General features: G+C 42.4%; 1 non-coding gene across 1 annotated transcript; it reads right to left on the bottom strand.

The window, feature by feature from the left end:
- Nucleotides 1–7,501: 7,501 nt before the first annotated feature.
- LOC143439873 (U6 spliceosomal RNA) lies at nucleotides 7,502–7,608 on the bottom strand. The gene has a single exon (XR_013107880.1). It is a non-coding gene; the product is annotated as a U6 spliceosomal RNA (small nuclear RNA).
- Between the last annotated feature and the right edge of the window lie 19,411 nt (nucleotides 7,609–27,019).

Below are 27,019 nucleotides of genomic sequence, written 5' to 3'. Positions count from 1 at the left end.
AAAGATAAATTGGCCAGTAGGCAAGGCTACGGGATATTTTCTTTATTAGTGATTGACATGGATCAACCTAGACACTGCTAGATCAACCTGGACACTGCTGCCCTGGTCCAGGATTGTATAAGAAAGAAGTCTGAGCAAGCCAGCCACAGAGAGCAAGCCAGGAAACATTTCATGGCTTCTGCTTCAGTTCCTGTCTCAGGATTTCTGCCCTGCTTGAGTTCCTGCTCTTACTTCTCTCTGAGATGGAGTGTGACCCCAGAGTTGTAAGCTAAAACAAACTCTTTCCTCCCCCCCCCCAAGTTACTTCTGGTCATGCTGCTTACCACAGAAATGGACTCCCTAACTCATAGGCTGGTGCCCAATACTTTTGAGATCTATAAATGACAGCATAACATAACTGGGTTTCTATTGGAACAGTTTTGGTGTTTTTACAATATTGCTCCAAGAACTGGAACTGAATTTCCAGGATCAGGCTGGTTTTGAACTCACAGACATCTGCCTTCGGAGTACTGGAATTAATAGCATTTGCTGTCATGCTCAGCAGCTTTCATTCTTAAAAGGAAATTCGAGCTGGCAAGATAAAGAGCTGGTAAAGTTGCTCACTGCACAAGCTTGGAAACCAGAGTTCAATTCCCAGGATCCACATAAAGGTGAAAAAAGAGAACTAACTCCACACATTCCTTAATATGAATTCCTGCAATAACACAAGACTTCAAAAATTATCTATGCAGGGATGTGAATGTGACTCAGTTGATAGAGCACTTGCAGAATGGGTGCGCATGAAACCCTGGGTTCAATCCCCAGCACTGCATAATGGAGGTGTGGTGGCCTGCACCTCTAATCTCAGCACCAGGGAAGAGCAGGCAGGATAATCAGGAGTTCAGGAGTTCAAAGTCATCTTCAGCTATACAGTAAATCTAAGGCCAGCCCCCATCTTCTACTGTCCAAACCTAAAACATTACCCATAGCACTCTCACAGCACCTAATACTGTGTCTTATGAATTGTACTCCCTGAATTAGTCTGGGAGTTCCTTGAAAGTGGGAATCTCTGTGTCACGATCAACTGGGCATGTATTGCCATCGACAGGGGAGAGCATTTGTGAGATACTGACATCGCTCCAGTGGTCTTTATGCTTGTGGGTTCTTGGCTCTTTTCTTACTGTATATGACTTGGCTCTATAGTGGCTAAGTCTCAGGTTTAGCAACACCCTGGAATTCAGAACTTTCTTTTGTTGTTATTTGTGTGTGTGCGCGTGTGTGCGCGCGTGGCGTGTTCTTATCCATTCATCTGTTGATGGACATCTAAGTTATTCAGTTGTCTAGCTATCGTGAATAGAATGGCAATAAACATCTGCTGTAGGATGTAGAGTCCTTTGGGTATATGCCCAGGAGTGGTAAACTGAGTCATAAAATGTAGTTCTACCTCTAGTTGCTGCTCATTTTAATGAAAATCTCATAAACTGAGCCTGGAGAGGTTCCTCCATAACTAGGAGCACTGGCTGAGCTTACAAAGGATCCAGGTTGGAGTCCTGACACCCACAAGGTGGCTCATACTATCTGTATCTACAATTTCAGGAGATCTGATGGCCTCTTCTGGTCTCTCTGGACACATTTCTCTCATGGTGCAGAGAAATACAACCTGGAACACAGTCATACACATAAAATAAAAAATTTTAAAGTATGCTGCGCAGTGGTGGCACACACCTTTAATCCAAACACTTGAGAAGCAGAGGCAGGTGGATCTCTGAGATGGAGGCCAGCCTGGTCTACAGAGGAAGTTCTAGGACAGCCAGGGTTACATAGAGAATCCCTGTCTTGAACCCCACCCCCAAATAAAATTATCACCAGATAAGGCCTTTACCATTATTCTACAAGAAATATCTTATGGGGTGTGTGCATGTAGTTCTTTTGACCTCTCTGTCTCTTTTGGTGGAGAGAGGTTGAGACCCTGGCTGGCCTAGAACTTATTAGGTAGATCAGGCTGGCCTTGGAATTGGACCTCCTGAATCAACTTCCTGGGTGCTGGGATGACAAGTGCTGGGAGGACACATGACATCTTTCTGTATCTGTAGCCATTAGCTAAGGTGAAGAAGACATTTAAAAGACATGCAAGCCTCAACCATCTAAAGACATTAGAAAACTGTCTTCTTCAAGTTTTACTAAATATAGATTAACATTCCAGTCTGGTTCCTAAGAGGTACTTTGTGATAGAATGGCTTTAGTGTTTTACAGGAAACCACAAACTCAGCTAAACACCCAATCTACTTGCTCAAACTTGTTTAACATTTGGTGGGAGAGACAGAAACAAACACTTCACAGTCCACTTGTTCAGTTTGTTATATGTGAATTCTTATTCCTCTGGATTCATTTCTGAGACCCAAAATAAGGTTACTTCTAAGTAGAAGCGGGTACTATACCGTACCTGCCTTGCATCTAACGAGAAATCAGAGTTTCGAAGGAGAAAGCTGTCCCTTGTATGTGTCTGTGGTGGGATTGCTCAGAAGAGAACACAATTGCCTTCAGTCTTCTTAATAAAAACTCTTCTAAAAATTATACACTATTTTGTACATATGTATGTGGTGTGTGCCTGTGTGTGCTATGGTGAGTTTGGAAGGTCACTACACAACTTGTGAGAATATACACTCTCCTCCTCAATGTAGCCCAGGAAGCCAAACCCAGGTCATCAGGGTTGCCAGGAAGCACCTTTACCTGCTGAGCCATCTTACTGGCCCTTCTTACTGAAATAAGCAAAGACCAAATGTATCATTAAGAAGGACAAGTCAGGCCGGGCAGGTGCCATTAACTCCAGCACTCAGGAAGCAGAGACAGGCAGATCTATGTTCGAGGCCATAGTGAGCTCCATGCCAGCAGGGCTACATAAGACCATCCCATAAAATAAAACAAAACAAAATAAAATATTATGAACAAATGGATGAATAAGAAGAGAGGTGGGGAGGGAGACAAAGAGGGACGAGTCTGGGCTGGAGAGAAGGCTTGCTTCCTGTTCTTTCAAAGAACCCGGTTCAGTTCCCAACACCCACATGGTTCACAAGTGCCTCTAACTCCAGCTCCAAGTGTTCTCTTCTGGCTTCCAGGGACACCACACACACATAGTAGACACACACACACACACACACACACACACAGTAGACACACACACATATATTAAGTAAATAGAGGAGGGAGAGGGGGGAGGGGCAGAGAAAGCGAGACAAGCCAGTCAGTCCCCAGCACAAGCTCTTCACTATTCTACTTTGGTTTCATTCCGTATTCCAAGGGAGATTATTTATAAACCACTGTCTGTTCCATGAGCTAGACAGACTTTTTAGATGGATGTTCTCCAAGGTGCCTGCATTCCTCTGTAAAAAACCTCATTGCCTCGCCCCCTAAAAATTGCCTATGCTGGGGAAGAAAAGGAGTAAGAAGACAGAAAATGCAGCCACCCGTTCTAAATGAGCACATGCATTCTATTTTTTATATTCTCTCTATCGGAAACATCTATGCCTGCTTGTAGAAAAATCTTAAACATGTAATTGTTTCATACTCTAAAAGGCTACTACTTTCCCAGGGAATGTGGTTTTGCAGGACTTGGGCAGTTTGGGTGAGGTTCACCAAACATCTCCAAAGGCCTGACTGCACTCTTGAAGGAGAATAAAGAACAAAACAAAATTAAAGTATCAGCAATTAAGCCGGGCGGTGGTGGTGCACGCCTTTAATCCCAGCACTTGGGAGGCAGAGGCAGGCGGATTTCTGAGTTCGAGGCCAGCCTGGGCTACAGAGTGAGTTCCAGGACAGCCAGGGCTACACAGAAACCCTATCTCGAAACTCCCCCCCCCCCAAAAAAAAAGTATCAGCAATTATTTCAAAGCTAGCCCACAGCATCTCTAAAGCTATTCCAGGATAGTGTTTGGAGACGTCAGCACTTTCCATTTAAATCTGTTTTTATTACTAGCGTATGTGTGTCCACACGTACTCACCACAGCATGCACGTGAAGGCCGGGACTAACTCATGGCTAAGTTCCCTCCTTCCATTGTTAGGATCCCATTCAAGCTGTCAGCCTTGCTTGGCAAGTGCTGTATCAGCTAATCCCTCTCAAGGCCCCTTAAAGAGGGCTTTTTGTTTTTTGTTTTGTTTTTCTCCTAAAGTCATTGTACACTTTCCCCTCTATCCAGTAACTACATTCACTGTTTGGTGAGAGCAGACACTGTCTACAAAGAAACAGTGGAAAAAAGGTCCCAGTGGATTTTTATATTTACACCTGCCTAAAGAATCTGAAACCACGGGACTCTGGATCTGCAGGAGCCAGGCCTCTGAAAGAAGAAATGGTTTCCTTTATAAATTCAAAGAAGGCTTGGTTACAACACTTAAATCATATGGGAGGATTGAAGTTTTAGGCTTGAGGAAATTTTGCCAAAGAGTAAGGACAATGAAGTGACTCACAGACAGCTCCCCATCCCCCCCCCCCCCCAAGGAAAACCAAAGCAATATTTCCTGGGCTGAGAGGGAGGAATGAGAACGGGAGAGTAAACAGAGCTGAAGTGCCCAAGAGGGGCCCACTCCTAAGGCCCTGCTAGTCAAACCTTCAGTGATGGGATGGGCTGAAGGTTTGGCCATCAGAGCAAGAATGTTTTGCTTGCTCCATGTGGCAACTGAACAGCACACCACTGCCACCGGGATCAGCCTCAAAGGGTTAGGAATAGCATCTGGTGGACCTTATATTTCAAGAGCCTGAGTGAGTGTCCTTGGTCTGTGTGACCCAGATGGTTGAGACCTGAGGCCCCTGGAGCAGCCTGGGGTGGAACAGAGCAGAGGATGCACACATATACACAAAAGATGTGCTAAGAGGGGACAGACACCAGAAATCTTTCAGAAGAAGTACTTGTATTCCAAAGAGTTGAAAGAGTTGGATCTTTCCAGAGAAAGTCATGGGAAAGTCCTAAAGTAAGATGGGCCACAAATGCAGACTCAAGGGAGCCTGAAAGACTGAGTTTGGAGAGAGAATGGTACAAGGTTTGAAGGAGCATCATCATTGTCGATGTTGCAGTGAAGGGCAGCTTGGAAGCTTTGGCCTGTGAGGAGAGAAGGCTGGCCACACAGGTCTGGGAGAAGTGGGCTTAGCTGCCCATATCCTTTTTTGAGCCAGCCAAGGATTCTGTCTTTAGAAGGGAGGAGATGCAAGTTGAAGAATCAGCTGTGCTTTCTGTTGCTGTTAAGGAAAGACAGGGGCCGGGGTGCCGGCTTCATGGGTAATGTGATCTCCCTGAAAGCATGAGGACCTCCGTTTGGATCCCCAGCATCCACAGAAAAATCCAAGCAGGGTAGTGTAAGCCTGCAATTCTTATCACAGAAAGGTAGTGATGGGGGGGGGGGCAGTTAGGAGGGAGGCTCTGGAGTTTGCCAGATAGCTAGCCTAGTCGGATGATGAGTTCCAGTCACAGTGAGAGACACTGCCTCAGAATAATAATGTGGAAAGCAATTGAGGAGAACACCAATGTCCACCTCTGGCCTTCACATACATGCACAGATGCGTGTGCCTATGCACATATACACATAGTTACACAAGGGGAAAAATAGCTGCTTCTCCCTGTAGATATAATGTGAGGACTGCGTCTCCCAGGACCAGGCTTTGAAGGAGCTACGTAAATGGAGTAAGAAACAAAGCAAGGGCTGGAGAGATGGCTTAGTGGTTAAGAGAGGTTAAGACAGCTCTTCCAGAGGTCCTGAGTTCAATTCCCAGCAGCCACATGGTGGGCTCACAAACATCTGTAATGGGATCCGATGCCCTCTTCTGGTGTGTCTGAAGACAGCAACAGTGTACTCATATACATAAAAAAAAAAAAAAAAAAAAAAAAGAGTAAATCTTAAAAACAAAAACAGAAAAACAAAGCAAGACCCTGGTACCATATGGTAGCATTCAGCTCACATCTGCCTGGGGTCCTCTAAAAGTTATATGGAGCCCCCCTCCCCCATCAACAGAGGTCTTTCTGTTTTGTAGTTGAACTTCCCAAGGGCTGGTGGCAGCCAGAGAAGGAGAGTGAGCCACCAAGGAGGTGTTGTGATAATTTCACTTGAAACCAAGGTCTCCTCAGTGAACCTGCAGGGCTTGGGAAAAGAGACCTTAGCTGGGTAGTGGTGGTGCATGCCTTTAATCCCAGCACTTGGGAGGCAGAGGCAGGTGGATTTCTGAGTTTGAGGCCAGCCTGGTCTACAGAGTGAGTTCCAAGACAGCCAGGGCTACACAGAGAAACCCTGTCTCAACCCCACCCCCAAAAAGACATCAAACATTCCACACAGAGGCCTCCAGGGAAGTAGTCTAGAACAAATGTTTTTGTGGGGCTCACACAATGTATTAGGAGAAGTGAATCTGCAATTTGGGATTGATGCTTGAAAATTTTAATCCAAGATTTGTTTTCTTTCCCAAAATGATTGCTGGCTGACCCATTAGAATGTCATGCATTGTTTAAGGAAATGGCTGGTCTAACCTAGTACAAAAAAAGGAGATGGAAACTGTGTGTGTGCACGCACGCGTGCGTGCATATGTGTGTGTGTGTGTGTGTGTTTTCCCTGTGTAGATTTATTTTTATTGGATATTTTCTTTTTTTAAATATTGGATGTTTTATTTATTTACATTTCAGATGTCATTCCCTTTCCCCATTTCCCTTCCCTAGAAACCCCCTATCCCATTCTCCCTCCTCCTTTTTGCTTTTATACCATTTTAATTACATGCATGTATTAAGGTCAGTTCTAGGTTGAAGAACTAGCAATACAATAGATGCAAATAGTCAAGGAACAAGCAAGCCAATAAATACAAATAGTCAAAGAACAAGTAAGGCAATAAACAAAGTTCCGTGAACACTCCTGTGATCATTGTTTCTAAGGGCTTATCAGGATGATCAAAATATCTGAGCCAACTTCCTTGTCCTAGCCCAAAGTCATTTTCATGTCTGAAGCCTACTTCCTTGTTCTAGCCTAAGATTTAGATTCCTGCCTGAAATTACTTCTTTGTCCTTGGCCAATGTCGTATTCCTGCCAAGCAGCCCATTTCCTTCTCCTTGACCCATGTCAGATTCTAGCAGCCCTAAAAGCTCTCTGCCTCTTCTCCCTTTTTATTTCATAAACAAGACTGAGCCTGTCTTAGGTCATTCTGCCAAGAATGCCTTCCTTACCTGTTGTGGAATATGCATTATCAAAAGCAATGCACTTCAGTCTTAGGTTGGTAAGTCCCTTGGCTTGCCAGCCTGTTAATTTAATAACTCTGTCTGGGGGTTCATTTTCAGTTTCAAGCCATGTACTTTGGCTGCCAACATGTTGATGTTGTTAAAGACCACGATGGGTAGGAATAAAAGTATTCCTGGGACAAAAAGGGCTAGCATAATCAAGCTATATATGCCATTCTTGAAGCTTGACCACAATAGAAATACTGACCTCAGGCCATGGGTAATTGTATTAGCTGTATCTGCCACATCAACACGCAGCAGAGCAGCATTCTTTAAATTCATAAAAAATATGGAACGCGTCACGAATTTGTGTGTCATCCTTGCACAGGGGCCATGCCGATCTTCTCTGTATTATTCCAATTTTAGTATATGTGCTACCGGAGCAAGCATGAATATTTTCTTTATTTACATTTCAAATGCTATCCCCCTTCCAGGTCTGCCCTTCCCCAAACCTCCTATCCCATCCCCCTTCCCCTGCTTCTATGAAGGTGTTCCCCGACCACCCACCCACTCCCACCTACCCTAGATTTATTATGTGTGTCTGTGTATGTTCTCTAGGGTTTGTGTTTCAGATGGTGTCTCACCATGTTGAACAGGCTGGCTTTAAAAGAACCTCATAAATATTTGGGACTAGATGTGTGAGCCTTGACACAGCTGTGTGTGTTTAATTAAATTCAGGGCGGGCACACTTGCCTGAAAGTATACACATGTATCAGGATTGAAGTTTATGGTTAAAATGACTCAAGGGCAAAGATATTCAACTCTGTTAATACGTCGGTGAAAAACAGAAAGCCCCCCGGTTCTACAAGTCGCGGAATTTTTTACCCTGCCCCTTTAAGAAAACGCAGCCACCTCTAGTTTAGACCTTTTCTTTTGGATTAATTTAGAGTCTATCTTTAGCCACTCCTCAGTCATTCTTTCCCTTTATACCGCAGGCTGAGTTCAGGTGGCAGGCAGCAGGGGTATGTGACACCACTCAGTTCTGCACTGAGGAGGGAGGTCTGGTTTACTTTCTGCCCTCTGCAGCTTGCTGGCCTCTGCTAAGGTATTTTCTCTACTGTGGGTACCATTTGCTGCTGGGATTGCTATCTTCTGCCCTGGATGCCTCTCAGACTTGCCTTGGCCTCTGGCTTGGGGTATATATAGGCCCTCCCAGACTAAGTCCAATCTTTTGGGACCCACAGGTCTTTACAGTAGTTGTGGACCCCACCCAAAGGCAGGAAACCTACTGTAACCAGCCAAGGAGAGATGACTGGTATTCTAAAGAAACACTGAGTTCTTCCCTCTGGTCCTCAGACTATTGAAACAGTGGGCCCCAATAAACTGGAATCCCCCTAGAACCTCATGCTGGGAGAAGAGAAAATCTAAAGCCTGAGCCAGCCAGAGAAAAAAAAATTCAAGAAAGAGATTCACAATTTGTCAGACTGCTTTCTGGGAGAGGTGAGGAGGGACAGTGGTAAGTGGGACCACAGCCTGCCCCAGACCGCTTGCTAAGCCTGGCCCCTACTTAAAACTGAACCTGACGTCAGGACCCCGAGATAAATGTGGGGGGGGGGCTCACTATATTTCTTTGTCCTTCTCGATGTAAGCATACTGAATAAAAATCTCTTCTTTATGTTTTCACTATTAATTGGACTGCTTTTCTTGGCTTATTCAGGGTGGTTGGCGAAACATAGTTTGTTGAGGCGCAGGCTGGGGCCTCAAATCCAGTAACATTTATCTGGGATACTTAGGACCCTTGAAAGCTCACAAGCTCCATCTACACTTCTCTCTGCTCGCCCACCCTCCTCCAGCCCTGCTGTTCTGCTTGCAAACCTCCTTCGGTGTGGGGTGTTTTTCCAAGTCCCCAGACAGAAAGAATGCCTGAGCTGCCTCTCCTCTAAGATTCCCTTTCACCCAGCTGGAGAATTCCACCCTCCTGGCTTTCTCTCTAGGCTCCTCCCCCCCTAACCAGGAAGGGCTTTTATTGCCTTTTTGTGTGACAGGAAATTGCAATGACCTCATGTCGTATGGTTTATATTAAGAACTATACTATACCATGCCTCAGATCGAAATATTTGAGGATATTTCGTAAGTCTGAGACAGAACAAACGGGCCCTTCTTATCAACCAGTAGGCCCTGAGCCTGTTTGTGCAGCGTGGTATTCTTGCCCTCGCCCCATCCCCCTCTCAGCTCCAGAGCTTGCCGCTTGCAGGTCACATGATCTGTAAACCCTAGCTAGGTCCAGCCCCTTGAGACACCAGTGTGAGCTGGGCCTGGAGAAGTCTGCATATTTTCTGAGCTAGAGGGGAAAGGGGTAGACGCCGCCGCCTTCCATGGCGGAACCAGCTTCCTCCTAGGATCAGCTCCCAACCTCTATGGTCTTGTTGTGATCCGTTTCTGAGAGAATTTCAGCATCCAGTCTGCTTTCTCGCTGCCTCCATTTCTTGTGCATCTAATTATCTGTTCAGTATTGCCCCCCTCTGTAAGGTTTTTGTTGTTGCTGTTTTGAGACAATCAACTGGATCCCGGGTTGGCCTCAAATTCACTTAGTAGCAGAGAATGTCTTGTGAGCTCCTGATCTCCTCCACCTCCTGAGTGCCGAGGTTACGGCTGTGCATCGCCATGCCTGGTTTATGTGGTGCTGGGGATTGAAAAGAGCTTTGTGCATACCAGGCGAGCACTCTAACAACTAAGCTCCTCCTCCTGCTGCTGCTGCTGCTGGTCCTCCATTTTCTTCTCTCTCTCTCTCTCTCTCTCTCTCTCTCTCTCTCTCTCTCTCTCTCTGTCTTCTTGTGGTTGTTTTTTTTTTTTTTAGACAGAGTTTCTCTACGTAGCCCTGGCTATCCTGGAACTTGCTCTGTAGACCCGGCTGTCCTCAAATTCAGGGACACACCTATCTCTGCCACCTGAGTGCTGGGATTAAAGGTGTGTGCCACCACTGCCTGGCTCACTGAGGGTTCTTGAAGTGTTTTCTTGGTTAGAATATAATGGAGATCTGGCTTTGAAGACTTTTACTTCTGAAATGAGGTTCAAGAGAAAAGGAGCAATTCTTTGCATTCCTGTTATTAAAAACCCCAGAACTTTTGAAAGCAGTGGTGTTTAAATTAGAGGAAAAGTCATGAGCAAGAAATAAAAATAAAAAGCACATAAACATATTTCAAAACCTCTCACTACCAAGCCCCAAAGGCACTGTGTCATATCACCTTACAAGCAGCCATTTTGCTGATCTATCCGCCCACGTGCAGAGTTCTCAGCTGTTAGAGTCTTGTGACTATTTTGGTCCTCTGCAGCTACATCAGATCCCAAGTAACCAGTTTTTAAGCCTGTCCTAACTGGACATTTTATATTGGAACAATATACATTAGATGCTCAAGTAACAGCCTCTTAATAAAACTTAGTCTTTGAATATCCTCATTTTATGTATCCTATATCCCTTCATTTATAGCAATTTAATTTACATTATTGCTATTATAATTATAATAATTATAATTATTTTGGTCTTTTGAGACAGGGTCTCACTACATAGCCAAGCCTAGCTCAGCACTTGTGATTTCTTAAACTCAGTCTTCTGAGTATCCAGAGTACAGGCAGATGGTGCCATGTTTGCCCCCCCCCATCTCTCTCTCTCTCTCTCTCTTTATTTTTCAATATAGGGTTTCTCCATGTAGCCCTAGCTGTCTTGGAACTCACTATTTAGACCAGGCTGGAGAGTGCTGGGATTAAAGGCATGTGCTACCAACTTCCGGCTCTCTTGTATTTTAAGCATCTCAAATTAATAGTATGAATAACTTTTATAGTGGAAAAAGGTAGGAAAAATAAGTTTGGGTTTACATTTCCTCCTACTTTACCATTTTATACATATTTATTGTGACACATCTAAGCTGCCTCTAAAATGTCTCGGCATCATCCTCACTGCCTACTTCCGTCATTACATGTCACCCTATACTAAACTGGTCCACTGCTTTCTCTCTTCTCCAGGCTCCCAGGGTCTGCATCTTCCTCTGGAGCAGCTACTATAACAGGCCCCTAGACCTTAGCACATCTGACTTCATGATGGAAGTACCATTCATGCCATAAAACTCAGCAATAGGCAACACCACCTGCCAAGATGAGAACAAAGACCTACTTCGTCAAAGTCCATAGCTCTGGGAAAGTCTCTAAATGTACTGACCTGGCTTTTTGGCTTCTGTAGTTTTACTTCTGGGTAACTGTTCTTGTTAGCTGAAGTAGGTCAAAACTAAGATATGTTTTTTTCTTCTTCTTCTTAAAAGCTCATTCTGGGAAAGGCTCAGGCTATACTGAAAACCTGAACATCCAGTATAGTTGCTGGCAGGTTAATTAAAATTTTCTATTGACTTAAACCCATGGCCAAATAGTCTTCTCTGGTGGATACCCCCAAATGCTGCCATGCATCAAGCACAGTCCCAAGGATTCCCTGCCCTCAGGGAATTCACATTCTAGTCACTCCAGTGGGGAGTGTCTGATGCTGTGTGGAAAAGGGGGCTCCGAGTCATCCCAAGGATGGAACATGGAGGAGCAGGGCCAGACTAATCAACTGGTACCTCAAAGAAGCCCCCAGCAGCAGTTCCATGGCTGACTAAGTGAGTTATATTCTCCACATCTCCAAATGTAAGCAATATGGGCTCTACTATTTCTCAGATCTTCCCCAGCCCTCAAAATGTATATTCATGCTCTCTCTAATGGCTAATCTTGGTTGTCAATTTACAAAACTGGGAATTAATTAAAACCTAAGTAGCTGGCCTTTCCTGTGAGGGATTTTCTTGATGGGATCATTTGAGGTAGGAAGACCCACCCTTGTGGGTATCAGGGTCATACCTTCTTGTGGCAGCCAACATGAAAGGACATCAAAGAAGGAAACTTTGTTTTTTGCCTGCTTTCCCTTACCCTGGCTAGCAAGTTCATATGCCCTGCTGCTCAGGTGTTCCTGCAGACGTATTAAAACCTACTTCTTTGGGATTTCCACACAGACTGAACAGCAGCTGAGACACCCAACCTTGAGGACTGAACAACTACCAGGTTCTTAGCCTTTCTGTAAAGACACAGGCATTGCTGCTCTACTTAGACCATAGCCTGTAAGCCACTTTAATAAAATTCTAATAATTCCCTTCTGATATATATGTGTATGTACACACATATATTTCTTTTTTTAATCAAATTATTTTATCTCAAATGTTGACCTCCTTCCCAGTCCCCTCTCCCAGAGTTCTTCACACCATCCCCCTTCCCCTTTGCCTCTGAGAGGGTGCTCTCCAACTCCTCACCCCCTCACATATATATAATACACATATATATGCAGGTATATGCATATGTGTGTGTGTGTGTGTGTGTGTGTGTGTGTAGTGGGAGATCTTTAAATCTCCAACCCAAATAGGACTGGTAATGAAATGAATAGGACTGGTAAATGAAAATACAACTCAGTAATTATGAATATATTCTGTAAGCCTAGATTGGGCAGATACCCCTACACTACTCTGTTCCCCAGCTATGAGACCCTTATAACTTGAGGATTTTCCAGACCCTGCATTTGTCCTTCTACCTCCTGCTTCCCAGTCATCCTCTGTCATCTTCTCTCTCTTCTCTTCTCCCCAGTTGTCTTCTCTCTCTTCTCTCCCCAGTGGTCATGTCTCCCTTGTCTCCCTCTTCCATTGTCTTCCTCCAGTCATCCTCTCCCCTGCTCTCTTCCCACCAACCTTTATTTCTCCGCCTCCCCTTCCTCTGCCCAATCACTGGCTCCAGCCTTTATTTTATAAATTAAGATGGGCAAAAGGTTCACTAGAAATCACTCACAACTCCTCTGCAATCCTTCACAGGAGAGGGAAATTAGTATCAAAACACAAGACCAGGGCTATCCACAATGTGTGTGTGTGTGTGTGTGTGTGTGTGTGTGTGTGTGTGTGTGTGTGTGTGTATTCTACCAGTTCTGATCCCTGATGTTCTCCTCTTATGGTAACTTTCACTTTAACCTACCGGGATACTTCTTGACAGTCAAAATCAGGTATGATATCATCCAAAAGTCTCTTAATATTCTGGAATTGTTCTTTTCTATATAGGATACCTTATTTACATTTTTAATTTATAGCATACACTGAAGCTGACTGTGCAGGTACACAACTGTCCCCCCAGCTATCCAGGAAGCTGAAGCAGGAGGGTTATTTGAGTTCAGTTCCAAATCTGCCTGGACAGCATAGGAAGAAAACTATCAATGTTTGAAATTTAGAAATAGATTTCTGTAAGTCAGGAGTAATAACATATAACTTTAATTACATTCAGGAGTCAGAAGCAGGTGAGTTTGAGGCCAGCCTGATCTATATAGTAAGTTCCAGGACAGCCAGAGATATCAGTGAGACTTTGTCTTGAAACAAACAAACAAACAAACAAGATTTATGCAAATAAAATAGAAATAGAAATATTGCTAAACGGTAGTGGTGCACACGTTTAATCCAAACACTGGGGAGGTAGAGGCAGCTAGACCTCTGTGAGTTTGAAGCCAGCCTGGTTTACAGAGCAAGTTCCATGACAGCCAAAACAAAACAAAACAAAACGCCCCAAAACAAACAATAAAACACAAAATGAGAATTTTAAAGCCCTATGTTGCTTTGAAATACAGATTCTTGACTTCCTATTGTTCTCTGCTAGACTATAAAGTCACTCCTGCATTGTCTGCATGTCGTATTTGGTCATAAATGCTGCACTTAGAACAAACACTATTCAAGATTTGAGCTGGTGAGAAGATAGACTCTCCATCTAGTGGCCAAACTGAAAAACAGCCTTCCACTTTGTGCTTACTCAACACAATTGTGAAACAAACCTGGTAATGGCAGCAAAACTTAACAAAAACTAAAGGGCACCTACCGGACACCATGGGTTCCTTCACTCCTGGTCTATACCTTGAACTTCTGATCCTGCTGCCTCTACCTCCCACTTAATACAGTGTCTGACTCTAGGGCTTTGTGGACGCTCCACAAGCAGTCTACCAATTGAGTAGCATCCCCAACCCCTAGGTTTACTTAAAGAAAAAAATCAAGTGTAGATAAGTGTCTGTTACTGGTTTCTGAACCGTGGCTAGAGACAGATGATCTCAGACTCCCTATCAGTCTTTGTGCAATTTGCAAACTAACGGTTTCTCTGTGATAGTCGATTTTCCTTGCTACTCTATGAAGCATTCAAGGGCAAATCCAGGAAGTCAAAGCTAACCCCATGAATGCACAGAAGCTTTTAGACTTACCAGCAGTGGCTTTCTGTTTGCTCAGAGAAGCAGGGAGGCTAAAGGCCAGAGTTGAGGAAAGGCGCGGCACAGCATGAAGTATGTGGAGAGCACTGTTACAGTGCTTGGTGTTCTTTTTCTCAAATTGGTTTCAAAAGATATGGGGTGGGAGGGATGGAGGAAGAAAGAGAAGAAAGGAGAAAAGCAGGAGCATGTAGAGGGAGGAAGGAGGGGAGAGGTGAACTGAGGGAGGGAAAAGGTCATTTTGATATAAAATAAAAATTAATTCTATAATGCTCTTGTGAAATAAGTTGCTTTTTAGTGCTGGGAAATGAATACAGGGCCTCATATATGCGCTATATTTCCAGCTCATAATGAAACTAATTTTTAAACTCATCTACTTGATTTAATTGGTTTTATTCTATTTAGCGCTTGCTTCTTTCCTTGCTTCTGTCCTCTTTCTTCCTTTAAATAATAGAAAGCACTTAATTGGGCTTACAGCACCCACAAGCAGTGGTGGTCCCTTATTCCTGATGAGTCATCACACACAGGTGGCTCCCGAATGCAGAGGAGCAGGAAAGCAGGTGAGTAAGGCAGGTATAGATGACCCCAGAAACTGTGTCAGAGGACAGCTCACTTATTGAAATACTAGGGTAGTTTATATAGCTTGAGTCCTCGGGGAAGGGAGGAGCTGCTACAGCAGGGGAACAGACCTTCCAAGCATATCTGCTAGATGAGCAGACTATGGCTCACACGATTTCAGAGAAGCCAGTTCTCTGCAGAGGAAACAGAGGAAACAGAAGACTAACCAGTTTTAATCACAACATGGCTTTTGCTGGCCCGAGCCTAATTTGGGTAGGGAGTGGCCCACTCCCTCTGTGTCTCTGAGAGCTGTTTGGGTATGGGCAATGCTCTATGGTCCCTTACCTGCTTTGGGAACCCAGAGGAAAACACCAGGAATAGCAGGAGTCTTTTGAAACCTCAACCCCTTGACCTGTGACTAACTTCTTCCAACATTCTCCAATACAGCCAGCCACACCTCCTAATCCTGCCCAAACAGTTCCACCAAGTGGGAGCAAGCATTCAACTATAGGAGCCTACAGAGGTTGTTATTGTTTAAATCAGCAAGGCTGTTTCTTTCTGTAGTTTGGCAGAGTGAAGATCCTCTGGTTTGGTGTGGGCAGAACCTTTGGCTGTAATTCCATTGTAGCTTTGTTCAGGTTTCCTTGGCTACTTGAAGTCTTGTGCTCCCACATGTATTTCAGGATGTTTTCTTCAGTTATGCCAAGTTATTGTTGGTATTAAAGTCACCACTGTTACACTGAGGCCTAAAGCTCCACCACCACTACTACTACTACTACTACTTCTTCTTCTTCTTCTTCTTCTTCTTCTTCTTCTTCTTCTTCTTCTTCTTCTTCTTCTTCTTCTTCTTCTTCTTCTTCTTCTTCTTCTTCTTCTTCTTCTTCTTCTTTTTGAGACAGGGTTTCTCTGCATAGCCCTGGCTGTCCTGGAACTCACTCTGTAGACCAGGCTGGCCTTGAACTCAGAAATCCGCCTGCCTCTGCCTTCCAAGTGCTGGGATTAAAGGCATGTGCCACCACTGCCTGGCACTAAAGCTCCTCCTCCTCTTCTTCTCCTTCTCCTTCTCCTTCTCCTTCTCCTTCTCCTTCTCCTCCTCTTCCTCCTCCTCCTCCTCCTCCTCCTCCTCCTCCTCCTCTTCCTCCTCCTTCTTCTCCTTCCTTATGTCTGGCAGCATTTTGTTTTTTATAAAATTAGGTGCTGTTCTAACACATGGCATACAAATTTACATCATTCTGATTTTCTTCAAGTAACTTTAAATATATTTTGCTTATTCCTTCCTATTTATCTGGTAAATCTGATAGTTTTACTATATTAGTAATAGTTCTTATTCCTCACTGGTATATCTCTTTTCTAGTGGAATTTATTCACATTCTCAATGATAGTGTTTTCTAAAGTTTTTCTCTTTTGGCAATAGGACTCTTTTAAACATTTGTTGCATTTCTGGGCCAGTGATTATGAGGTCCCTTAATTTATTCTTAAAATAGGAGCTCTTCACTTCTTCTTCAACTGTGAAGTATAGCCTTGCTGGGTACAATAATCTTGGTTGGTAGTTATTTTCTTTCGGGACCCAAAATGCATCATTCCATGCCCTCCTGGCATTTAATAGTTCTTTGTGAGAAATCTTCTGTTAATCTGATGTATTTGCCTTTGTTACTTGACATTTCTATCTTATAGATTGTATTACATTCTTTGTCCTGTATTTTTAACAACTTAACTATAATATCTCATCATGATATACTTTTTTGGTCATGTGTATTTGTAGTTCAGAATACTTCTTGTCCAAGATTTGGGGAGTTTCCTGCTGTTATTTTATGGAAGAGGTTTTCTATGCCCCCAACCTGTATTTTGTCTCCCTCAAGTACACCAATGATCTGAATATTTGAAATTTTAAAGGGTTTCTCAAAGCTCTTGTGTTTCTCCTCATTCTTTTTTTTTTTAAATCTCTTTTGTTCTTCCTGTTGGATACTAACAACTCAAAAACTATGTCTCCAAGCTCTGTGATTATTTGTAGGAGGAATGCAGGTCCTTGTGCTCACAGATAAGTACCAGGGAAACCAGGAATGTTAAACACACACAGCTGTCTCTTCAAAAAGAGAGACGTAGAACTTGTCTTCTGTCCAGAAAGCTGGAAATAGATATTAAGCCTGGTGACGTCTGCACTATCTGTATAGCCAGGCGACACCAGCTCTCCCGGACTCGTATCTCGAGCTTGTGTGATCTATAGCTATCCTCTCTAGGACCCTTATATGTGCTTGTTTATCTTGAGCCTGCTTTCTCAGTTAATTTACAGAGCCTATCTATGTGGAAGATGTCACTTGTACTTCACAAGAGTTTTGATGTAGTCATGTCTTAAGCTTCATTGTGTACACAGGATTGAGTTAATTAAAACCAGGAAACTTTCCCTCAGTTGTTCTGTGCTTCAATATGCCTAAAATTAAGTACCCAGCATCAGATTCTTCTTTTCATGAGACATGGTTCATCTTCGAAGGTAAGCAGTCTCTTAGAGCAAGACCTCTCTGCTTTGGACATGAGTTCCTAAAGCAAATCCTACAGTGGAATTCTCAACTTGACCTTAGAGTTTAAGGTCACATCTGCGGGAAGTTTTCTAAGGCCTACCCTTCCTTCCTTCCTTCCTTCCTTCCTTCCTTCCTTCCTTCCTTCCTTTCTTTCCTTTTCTTCCTTCCTTCCTTCCTTCCTTCCTTCCTTCCTTCCTTCCTTTTCTTCCTCCCTTCTTTCCTTCCTTCCTTCTCTTCCTCCCTTCTTTCCTTCCTTCCTTCCTTCTTTCCTTCCATCCTTTCTTGCTCTCTTTCTTTTTAAAATTGTGTTGCTTATGAATGAATGCAACTGTGCTACACTGTATATGTGGAAGTCATAGAACCCCTTGGGGGAGTCAGTTCTCTCCTTTTACTGTGTGGGTCAGAAGACTCAAACTCAGGTCATCAGGTTGGTGGCAGGCATCTTGCTTAACCATCTTGCCAGCCGGTAAGGCCATACACTCAGGGACAGGACAGGATGAGAAAGAGTTCTGTTTTTCAGTCCAACAAGCTCTATGTTGGAAGTATTTACTCTAAATTCTTCTTGAAAACTGCATTTCTCCTTCCTTGATTCATGTGTCCTTCCAATATTTTATCATAGACAGCTAAGAAGCAAATTAGTTATCATTCAACTCAAAAATTTCCTTTGACTAGATCCACAAGTTCATCATGTTACTGTAGGCATCAGCTTTACTCATTACTCTATTACCTTTGTTGTTGTTTGTTTGTTTTTTTGAGGCAGGGTTTCTTTGTGTAGTCCTGGCTCTCCTGGAACTTACTCTGTAGACCAGGCTGGCCTCAAACTCACAGAGATCTGTCTATTTTGCCTCCTGAGTGCTGGGATTAAAAGTGGGCGCCACTATACCTGGTTTTCATTGTACTATCTTACTTAAAGTATAGATGGACATCTTCCCTGTCTGCAAGAACAATTTCCTTACTGGATCTCTGACATGTAGGTATCAAAGCACCTGTAAACATCACACCCCACTTCAGATACCAACTTAGTTTTAGTAATCTACTAATATGTAAAGACCTACCGAAAAAGAGTTATCATTTCCTGAGTCTTGTGGGGCTATTGAAATAATAGCTGCAAACATCTAGAGGTCTAGGTGTATAAAAATGTACATTTTTTAAGGTATCAAATGAAATGTTACCCTTCCCAGTTACTGCCACATTGCTATTTTGTTGTTGTTTTGTTTTAAAACTGGGGCTTACATATCACAGACTAGCCTTATACTAGCTTTGTAGCCAAGGATGACTGAATTTCTTATCCTTTTACTTCCAACCCCCATTGTGTGCATCACCAGGACCATGCAAGAGTTATGCTGTGCTAGGGATGGAACCCATAGCCTTGTGCATATGAAGCAAGTGCTACAAAGTAAGCTAGATTTCCAGGCCACTTTTTTTTTTGACATGATAATCTGCTAATCAATTTTCTAATTAATTTTTCCTTTTCTTACAAAAATGAGTTCAGGTTTGCCTATGTTATTTATTCATAGGTATCCCCAGAACTTCAAATAAGCTCTGAATACATGTAAAGGAACTTTTTTCTTTTTTTCCTTCTTTCTTTCTTTCTTGCTCTGGCCCTGCTTGCTCTGGCCCTGCTTGTAAAGGAATTTATACATATATGTGGAGACTGTTTGGTGGATCAGAGGCTAAAGTGATTGCTATGTAAGTATGAGGACCTGAATTCAGCCCTAGCAACCATGTAATCAGTGGGTGAACACATCATACACACACACACACACACACACACACACACACTACACCAAAATAAATATTTACATTAAAATTTATAGCAGTAGCAAAATCACAGCAAACAAGACTTGTATATTGTACAAATGCATATACTACACACACACACACACACACACACACACACACACAATTTTAAAGGTAAACATTTCTATTTTTATATAACTATCTCATTGTTTAAACAACTTCTGACTACTACACGTTGAGCGTAATTAAAGTGTTAAAAGAATGGCTTTAACATTGAATAGAACTTGTGGATATATGTGAAATTTGCTTCAATAATCTGGAGAACGTGGTAGGATGTGTTAAAACGTAAGTGTAATGAGGTTATGAGTTCATAACTATTAAGGCTACATGAAGTTTCTTTGTTCTTTTAATTTTCATATTCATTTGAATTTTCCATATAAAGTTTAAAAATTACTTGCAGATTATTGAGGCTGAAGAATATTGTAAAACTGTAATGTTGCTATGAGTTAGTTTGTATATTATATATCCCTACAGCTCCTAGTTATTTTTTATTTATTTATTTATTTATTTATTTATTTATTTTTGGTTTTTCGAGACAGGGTTTCTCTGTGTAGCCCTGGTTGTCCTGGAACTCACTCTGTAGACCAGGCTGGCCTCGAACTCAGAAATCTGCCTGCCTCTGCCTCCCAAGTGCTGGGATTAAAGGCGTGTGTCACCACTGCCGGCTCCTAGTTATTTTAGAGTAGTGGTTATCAAACTGTGGTCATGACCCCTTGGGGTCAAATGACCCTTTCACATGAGTTGTTTAAGACCATCAGAAAATAGATATTTACATTACAATTTATAGCAGTAGCAAAATTACAGCAAACAAGACTTGTACAATGGTGGATAGTGATTAATTAACTAATTAATTTTTTTTTTGTTGTTTTTTTCAAGACAGGGTTTCTCTGTGCAGCCCTGGCTGTCCTGGAACTCTCTCTATAGAACAGGTGACTTCAAACTCAGAGCTCTGTCTTCTTCTGCCTTCAGAGTGTTATAATTAGACACTGCCATATGCTCAGCTAACTAATTTTCAGCTATTTCTTCCAACATGTAAACAACTCTTTCTCCTTTTCTTATTTTCTTCCTTTTCCATTAGGGAGTACATGCAATGTCTTGCATGGCCAAGGTGACCTTGGCTTCTTGCTCAAAGCTGAGAACACGAGACAGTGCATTGCATCACGTCTCTTCCCGGAGGCCCAAATTTAGGCAAAATGCCAGTGCTTACAGACATGTCTGCACTTCATATCCACTGCCCTGAGCTATAATTAGCAGTCAGAGAAATCAACAGGAGGCAGGGAGGATATGTTTTCAAAACTAAATGGAAATCAATTAGGAAACGGCTTGCTTTAAACTCAAAGTTCCATGAACGTTTCAGGTGATGTCCATTATAGTAGATGTGAGATGTAAGCAGATGTTCGCGTTTAGTAAAAGGCAATGTATAAAAGAACTTCTTAGCTGTCTTCACCTGTCTCCTTTTCATGGATGTGCTATTCTTTTACTCAGTTTACTCACCTGTCCAAACACCATTTCTCCACTAAAGACAGGAACTAGTCCATTCTTGGAGACATTACCAGGTTTCAAAGGACCAGGAAACACCAAGTACTAAGCTAAGCACTTGTAGAACATTTCGGAGAGACTCAAAGTTAGGAGTTTTATAGTCAGAGCCTCACCCTCAGAACCTGGGCTTCCTGAAGTGGGAAAGGGGTCACTAAGATTTGGAAGGAAATAGTTTCTTACTTTGTGAGTCCATCCAAAATCTCAAAAGTGACTCACCTGGATTCTGCACTCAGAAACTCTTAGTCTCATTTCCTCTGACTTTCCATCCCCAAGATGAACTATCCGGAGAAGAGAGAAGGCAGGAGCTGACCTGACTGTTAACGTCAAACATAGGCCTACATCACTTATAAAAGAAATTAACAATATATTGAAGTAGGATAAATTCACAGTTGGGACTGCATGATATGGACTCACTCTTCAAATTAAAAACACAAGATAAAACACTCAAATTTCTTTCACTTTAAAGATGGTCTCAGACTTATACCATAAAATGGTAGCTTAATCAAAGATTAGTTTAATGCAAATATTTAGCCTCCTCCCAGAAAGAACGTATGGTTATTGTCGTATCAGTTAAAAATTCTGTTAAAAGCAGTAAGGGTGACCATCTGCTGAGGCTGGCAAAGAAAGTAACATATTTCAAAATGCAAACGCATGCAAATTTCCCCTGCCGATCTGCAAGCAGGCATCCTGGCTGTGGGTGATTTGGATTAAGTATCTAGGCTGGAGATCTTAGACAATGCTCATTCTACTTACTTGATATTACAGACAGCAATTTTTTTTGTTGTTGTTGTTTTGTTTTTCGAGACAGGATTCCTCTGTGTAGCCCTGGCTGTCCTGGAACTCACTCTGTAGACCAGGCTGGCCTCGAACTCAGAAATCCGCCTGCCTCTGCCTCCCAAGTGCTGGGATTAAAGGCGTGTGCTACCACCACCCGGCCAGACAGCAATTTTTTAAAGCTTAATAGTGTTTCTACCAACTCCACAGTCTTAAGTTACTTTCCCACTGTTGTGACAAGACACTATGACCAAGGGACTTATAAAAGAAAGCATTTAATTTAGGGTTCACTGTCATGACCATCATGTTATGGAACATTGCAGAAGACAGGCATGGGTGCTGGAGAAATCTCTGAGAGGTTACATCTGATCCACAAGCACAAAGAGGAGGGAGGAGGGAGAGAGAGGGGGAGGGGAGGGGGAGGGGGAAGAAGAGGGAGAGGGAAGAGGGAGAGAGAGGGGGAGGGGGAAGGGGAGGGAGAGGGAAGAGGGAAGAGGGAGGGAGAAAAGAAGGGGAGGGGAGGGGGGAGAGTAAGGGCTAACAGGGAATAGTGTAGACTTTTGAAACCCCAAAGCCTAACTCCAGCAATGCACCTCCACCAGCAAGGCTACACCTCCTAATCCTTCCCAAACAGTTCTAACAACTGTGGATGAAAATATATGAGCTTATGGGGGACATATTAAAACCACCACTTGTCCCCCGCTTCTCCTGTGTACCTTTGCAAGTTTATGTTCATCATTTGCATTCAAGCATTCGTTCAGAGGCTAGAAAGCTATGTTGAATCCTCTCAAACTGGGGTTACAGATATTTGTAAGCCATAGTGCAGGTGCTGGGATCTATAACTAGGTAGTCTGTAAAAGCAGTAATCACTTTTAATCACTGAGTCACCTCTCCAGCCTCCTTTGTGCCTTGTTACAGGAGTTATTAGTTATTAGGCCTATGTTTTGATATGACACATGCCTTTAACCCCAGGACTTGTGAGGCAGAGGCAGGCAGATTTCTACGAGTTTGAGGCCGGTCTGGTTTACAAAGGAAGTTACACACACACGCACACACACACACACACACACACAGTTTGTCTCAACAAACAAAAAACTTTTAGTTCAGTGAGGGCAGGCATTATGAAGATATATTGCCCATACAGGGAAAAATACTGTTATAAGCACCTGGATCTGATACTACTGGAACCTTCTTGCCTTTATTTATTTTTTTTAAATTTTTTATTTATTTTATGTAAATACACTGTAGCTGTCTTCAGACACCCATATAAGGGCATCAGATCTCATTATGGATAGTTGTGAGCCACCATGTGGTTGCTGGGATTTGAACTCATAACCTCTGGAAGAGCAGTCAATGCTCTTAACCACTGAGCCATCTCACCAGCCCCCTACTGGAGCCTTCTTAATGCCAGTAGTGGAGATTGTCCAAGGTTTTCCCCTCAGATGGCTGTTGATGTGATTTAAAAAAAAAATATTATTTTTTCTTTAGAGAAATAAAAAAAAAAAAAAAAAAAAAAGAGTAAAGACAGGGTCTTACACATCCCAGGCTACCTAGTTCAGTATCTTGAACTTCTGATATTCCGGCCTCTACTTTTTTTTTTTGTTTTTCGAGACAGGGTTTCTCTGTATAGCCTTGGCTGTCCTGGAACTCACTTGGTAGACCAGGCTGGCCTCGAACTCAGAAATCCGCCTGCCTCTGCCTCCCAAGTGCTGGGCCTGCCTCTACTTTTAAGTGCTGGTAGTATAGATGTGCACTCTCATACAGTTTGTCTCCAACACATGCTGCTACATCCTCAGCCCCAAGGGGGTGGGGTTTTTTTTGTTTTGTTTTTTAATTTTTTTGTTAAACAGAGCACAGTATGAGTAAGATTAGAGGCAAGAGTGTGTGATTTGTTTATGAAACTGAGTGTTTCTGTTTGTCAGGACACGTTTTTGAGAGATAAAGGTGGGAATTGTGCATGGATTTCTGCAGCACTCAGACCTTTGAAAAGATCTGAAGGAGCAGACTGTCCAGCACCCTCAGCATCCCCCAAAGGAGCTTGGATTTTGAGTTATGTCCTTTAAATCTATGGTAAATTGGAGATTAGTAACAAATTTTTTTTGTTTGTTTGTTTTTGTTTTTTGTTTTTCAAGACAGGGTTTCTCTGTGTAGCCCTGGCTGTCCTGGAACTCACTCTGTAGACCAGGCTGGTCTCGAACTCAGAAATCTGCCTGCCTCTGCCTCCCAAGTGCTGGAGTAACAACTATTTTTAATGGAAACATAGTCAAATACAGAGGAAAAACCAAATTTGAACCATGATGAACCTGCAAAATTCATTTACAGATTAAAAATTGTGGTGATTTGAAGTAACATTCTTCCTGTTTTCTACCTGTCTCCATCATGCCATCCTCCCTAGACCATTTTAGAATACACCAGGGCATCTTGTATTTACCACTAGCATTTCAGTATGCATCTACAAAAGAGATAGGTATTTTTTTGAGGAAGTTTCTCTATGTACCCTTGGCTGTCCTGGAACTTACTCTGTAGCTCAGCCATGTCACAAGCTCAGAATGCTGTTATTAAAGGCAAGTGCACTATGCCCAACAGATGGGTATTTTTTTTTACAAACAAAACGTGCTTAGCACACCCAATAATTACTCAGTATCTTTGAGTAACCAGCCTTCATTAAAATTTCCTCAATTATTCAGTTGTTGTTTGTGAAACAGGGCCTCACTATAGCTTTGGCTGGACTGAAACTCACAGGTATGTATCTACATACTGCTGCCTCTCTAGAGATGGATTAAAAGTAAAGTTTTTTTCTTAAGAGATTATTATTGACTTATTTTTTGAGGGATGACAGTGAACAGTCCTTGCTGTTCTTGTAAAGGACCTAGGTTTGGTTTCTAGTACTCACATGGCAGCTCAGAATCACCTGAAGTCTAGTTCTAGGGGGACCCAATAATGTTCTCTTCATCTCTGTGGGCACTTTACTAATGTGGTCCATGTACACACATTCAGGGAAGGCTCATACACATAAACTTAAAAAAAAAAAAAAAACCAAAAAACTCAACAACTAGAAAAATGAACCACAGGTAAAATCTTAAGTCAACAATGCAAAAGAAAAGCTGAAAGGCAGAAAACTGTAGAGAAATATCCCTTCATAAAAGTCAATCAATCCTAATTTTAAAACTAGAATGAAAAACTTCAATGGAGCTCCCAGCTCAAATTACTGTAGTAGGTAGTGTGAGCAAGCACCTTATTTGTGTACAGCAGAAAGTTCAGCGCTGGGCTCTACATAATACTGCTCCTTCTGGTGCCTCTATCAGTTCATCTCTGCAACACAATTTTCTCATCTAAAAATAATATTTTTTCAGGATTGTTATAATCAGGAAATGAGAATATATGCAAACTATTTAGCATAGGATTTAATGCAAAGAAATACTCTACACATGGCAGTAAGATCATCTCATAATAGATTTTATCTACAAAACTGTTTTTCCTTCTCTCCAAGAAAAAGTAATTCTTTTTTTTTTTTTTTTAAAGATTTATTTATTACCTATATGAGTACACTGTCGCTGTCTTCAGACACACCAGAAGAGGGCATCAGATCCCATTACAGATGGTTGTGAGCTACCATGTGGTTGCTGGGAATTGAACTCAGAACCTCTGGAACCTCAGAACCTCAGAACCTCTGTCATGTGTCATGGTCTCCTGAGTGCTAGGATTAAAGGCATGTGCCACCACCCACTGGCCAAATCAGTGAACTTCTAAATGAAACCGTAAGACCCTTTAGCCTTTCCCCCTTCTTTCTCCTTTTCTTCTACGTACCACAATGTTATATATCCAACTTTGTAATTAATTCTTTACTAGACTCTGAGCTTCCCAAAGGTGGGCTCAATACCTTAAAAGGCTGGGGAGATGGCTCAGCAGTTAAGAGCATGTATTGCTCTTACAAGAAGTCTGGAGTTCAGTTTCCAGTACCATGCTGGGCAGCCTGTAACTCCAGCTCTAGATCAAACACTCTCTTGGCTCTGTGGGCCAAAGCAGACAGTGTATGTATAGACAGACAGACAGATAGACAGACAGACACACACACACATGCATGCACAAAAAATGTTTAAAAATTCATTGATTTTACTCAGTTGTTGTTTTCATTTTGACCACTAATGGTCTCCTTCCAAAGATGAAGTCCTTAAAATTTGTAGGTTATGAAACTTAAAATTATGATTTGTGTGTGTGTGTACATCCATCACAGTGTGCCTGTGGAGGTCAGAGACAACTGTGGAAATCATTCTTTTCACTACATGGGTCCTGGTGACTAAACTTAGACTTGGGGGTTGGTACCTTTACCTGTTGATCCATCTCAATAGTTCCAAATAGATGATCACATGCCCCAGAAAGCAGGCTCCTCTTCCAACCATAAATGGCGAACCAAGAATCTAAAAATTTGGCATCTTAGGCTTTTGCTTGTCCAGTGAGATGAGGAGATGCTGGAAAAAAATTTTTTCTTTGATAATGGCAGTAAGAACTGCCTTTATTAGCCAACTTGGGGTGAAGGATAGACTTAAGCCACAGAAGCCAGAGATCCTGAAGTAACATGAACCCAAAGCTGGTGATGAAACAACTTAAATACAGAAACCAGAATCTGGCCTTGTGAACTAACTACTGCATGAACTCTTTGAACCTGTCTACAGTTTCATTTTCTAGGGATAAAGTCTCTGTATTGCTCAAACTGGTTTCAATACCCTAGGCTGAAGAAATTTTCCTACCTCGGCCTCCCAGAGGCTCGGACTACAAGCACATGCTACTTACTGCTTTTGACACTAAAAGTGTTATTAAGCTAACAGTGAAGTTCCTTACAGCTTGAGGTAATTTTAAACTGTCACACTTAAAGTAATACCCAGGTGGCTTTGTCTTGAGATTTATCTTTTTTAGAGTTACTTTTAAAGTGCTTTGTAATTTTGGTTTGTAGGTTCAATCTATGTAGGACTCTTTCTGTAATTCACTTACATCCTTTCTCAATTCCTTTGTGACTGCTTTATACCTGTCTAAACTTGGGGTTCAAGCTCAGGGGTGATAGCTGGGCTGTCAAAGCTATACAAAGATCTGTATATTCAGGCACACAGTCTGAGGACATGTCTATTATGTTAGAAATATTCTAAGATTCTGTTATTGTTTTTTTTTTTTTTTTTTTTCTGAGACAGGGCTTCTTTGTGTAGTCCTGGCTGTCCTGAAACTCACTCTGTAGACCAGGCTGGCCTTGAACTCAGAAATCCACCTGCCTCTGCCTCCCAAGTGCTGGGATTAAAGGCGTGCACCACCACCACCCGGCGATTCAGTTATTGTTATTTGTTCTTGTTCTTGTGGATTCTGTATTAAAAATGACAAAATTTCATCCTAGACC

Source organism: Arvicanthis niloticus, chromosome 27 (genome assembly GCF_011762505.2).
Source record: "Arvicanthis niloticus isolate mArvNil1 chromosome 27, mArvNil1.pat.X, whole genome shotgun sequence".
NCBI classification, from domain to species: domain Eukaryota; kingdom Metazoa; phylum Chordata; class Mammalia; order Rodentia; family Muridae; genus Arvicanthis; species Arvicanthis niloticus.
Note: the sequence above shows the minus strand (reverse complement) of the source record. Positions and strands in the feature narration are given on the sequence as shown.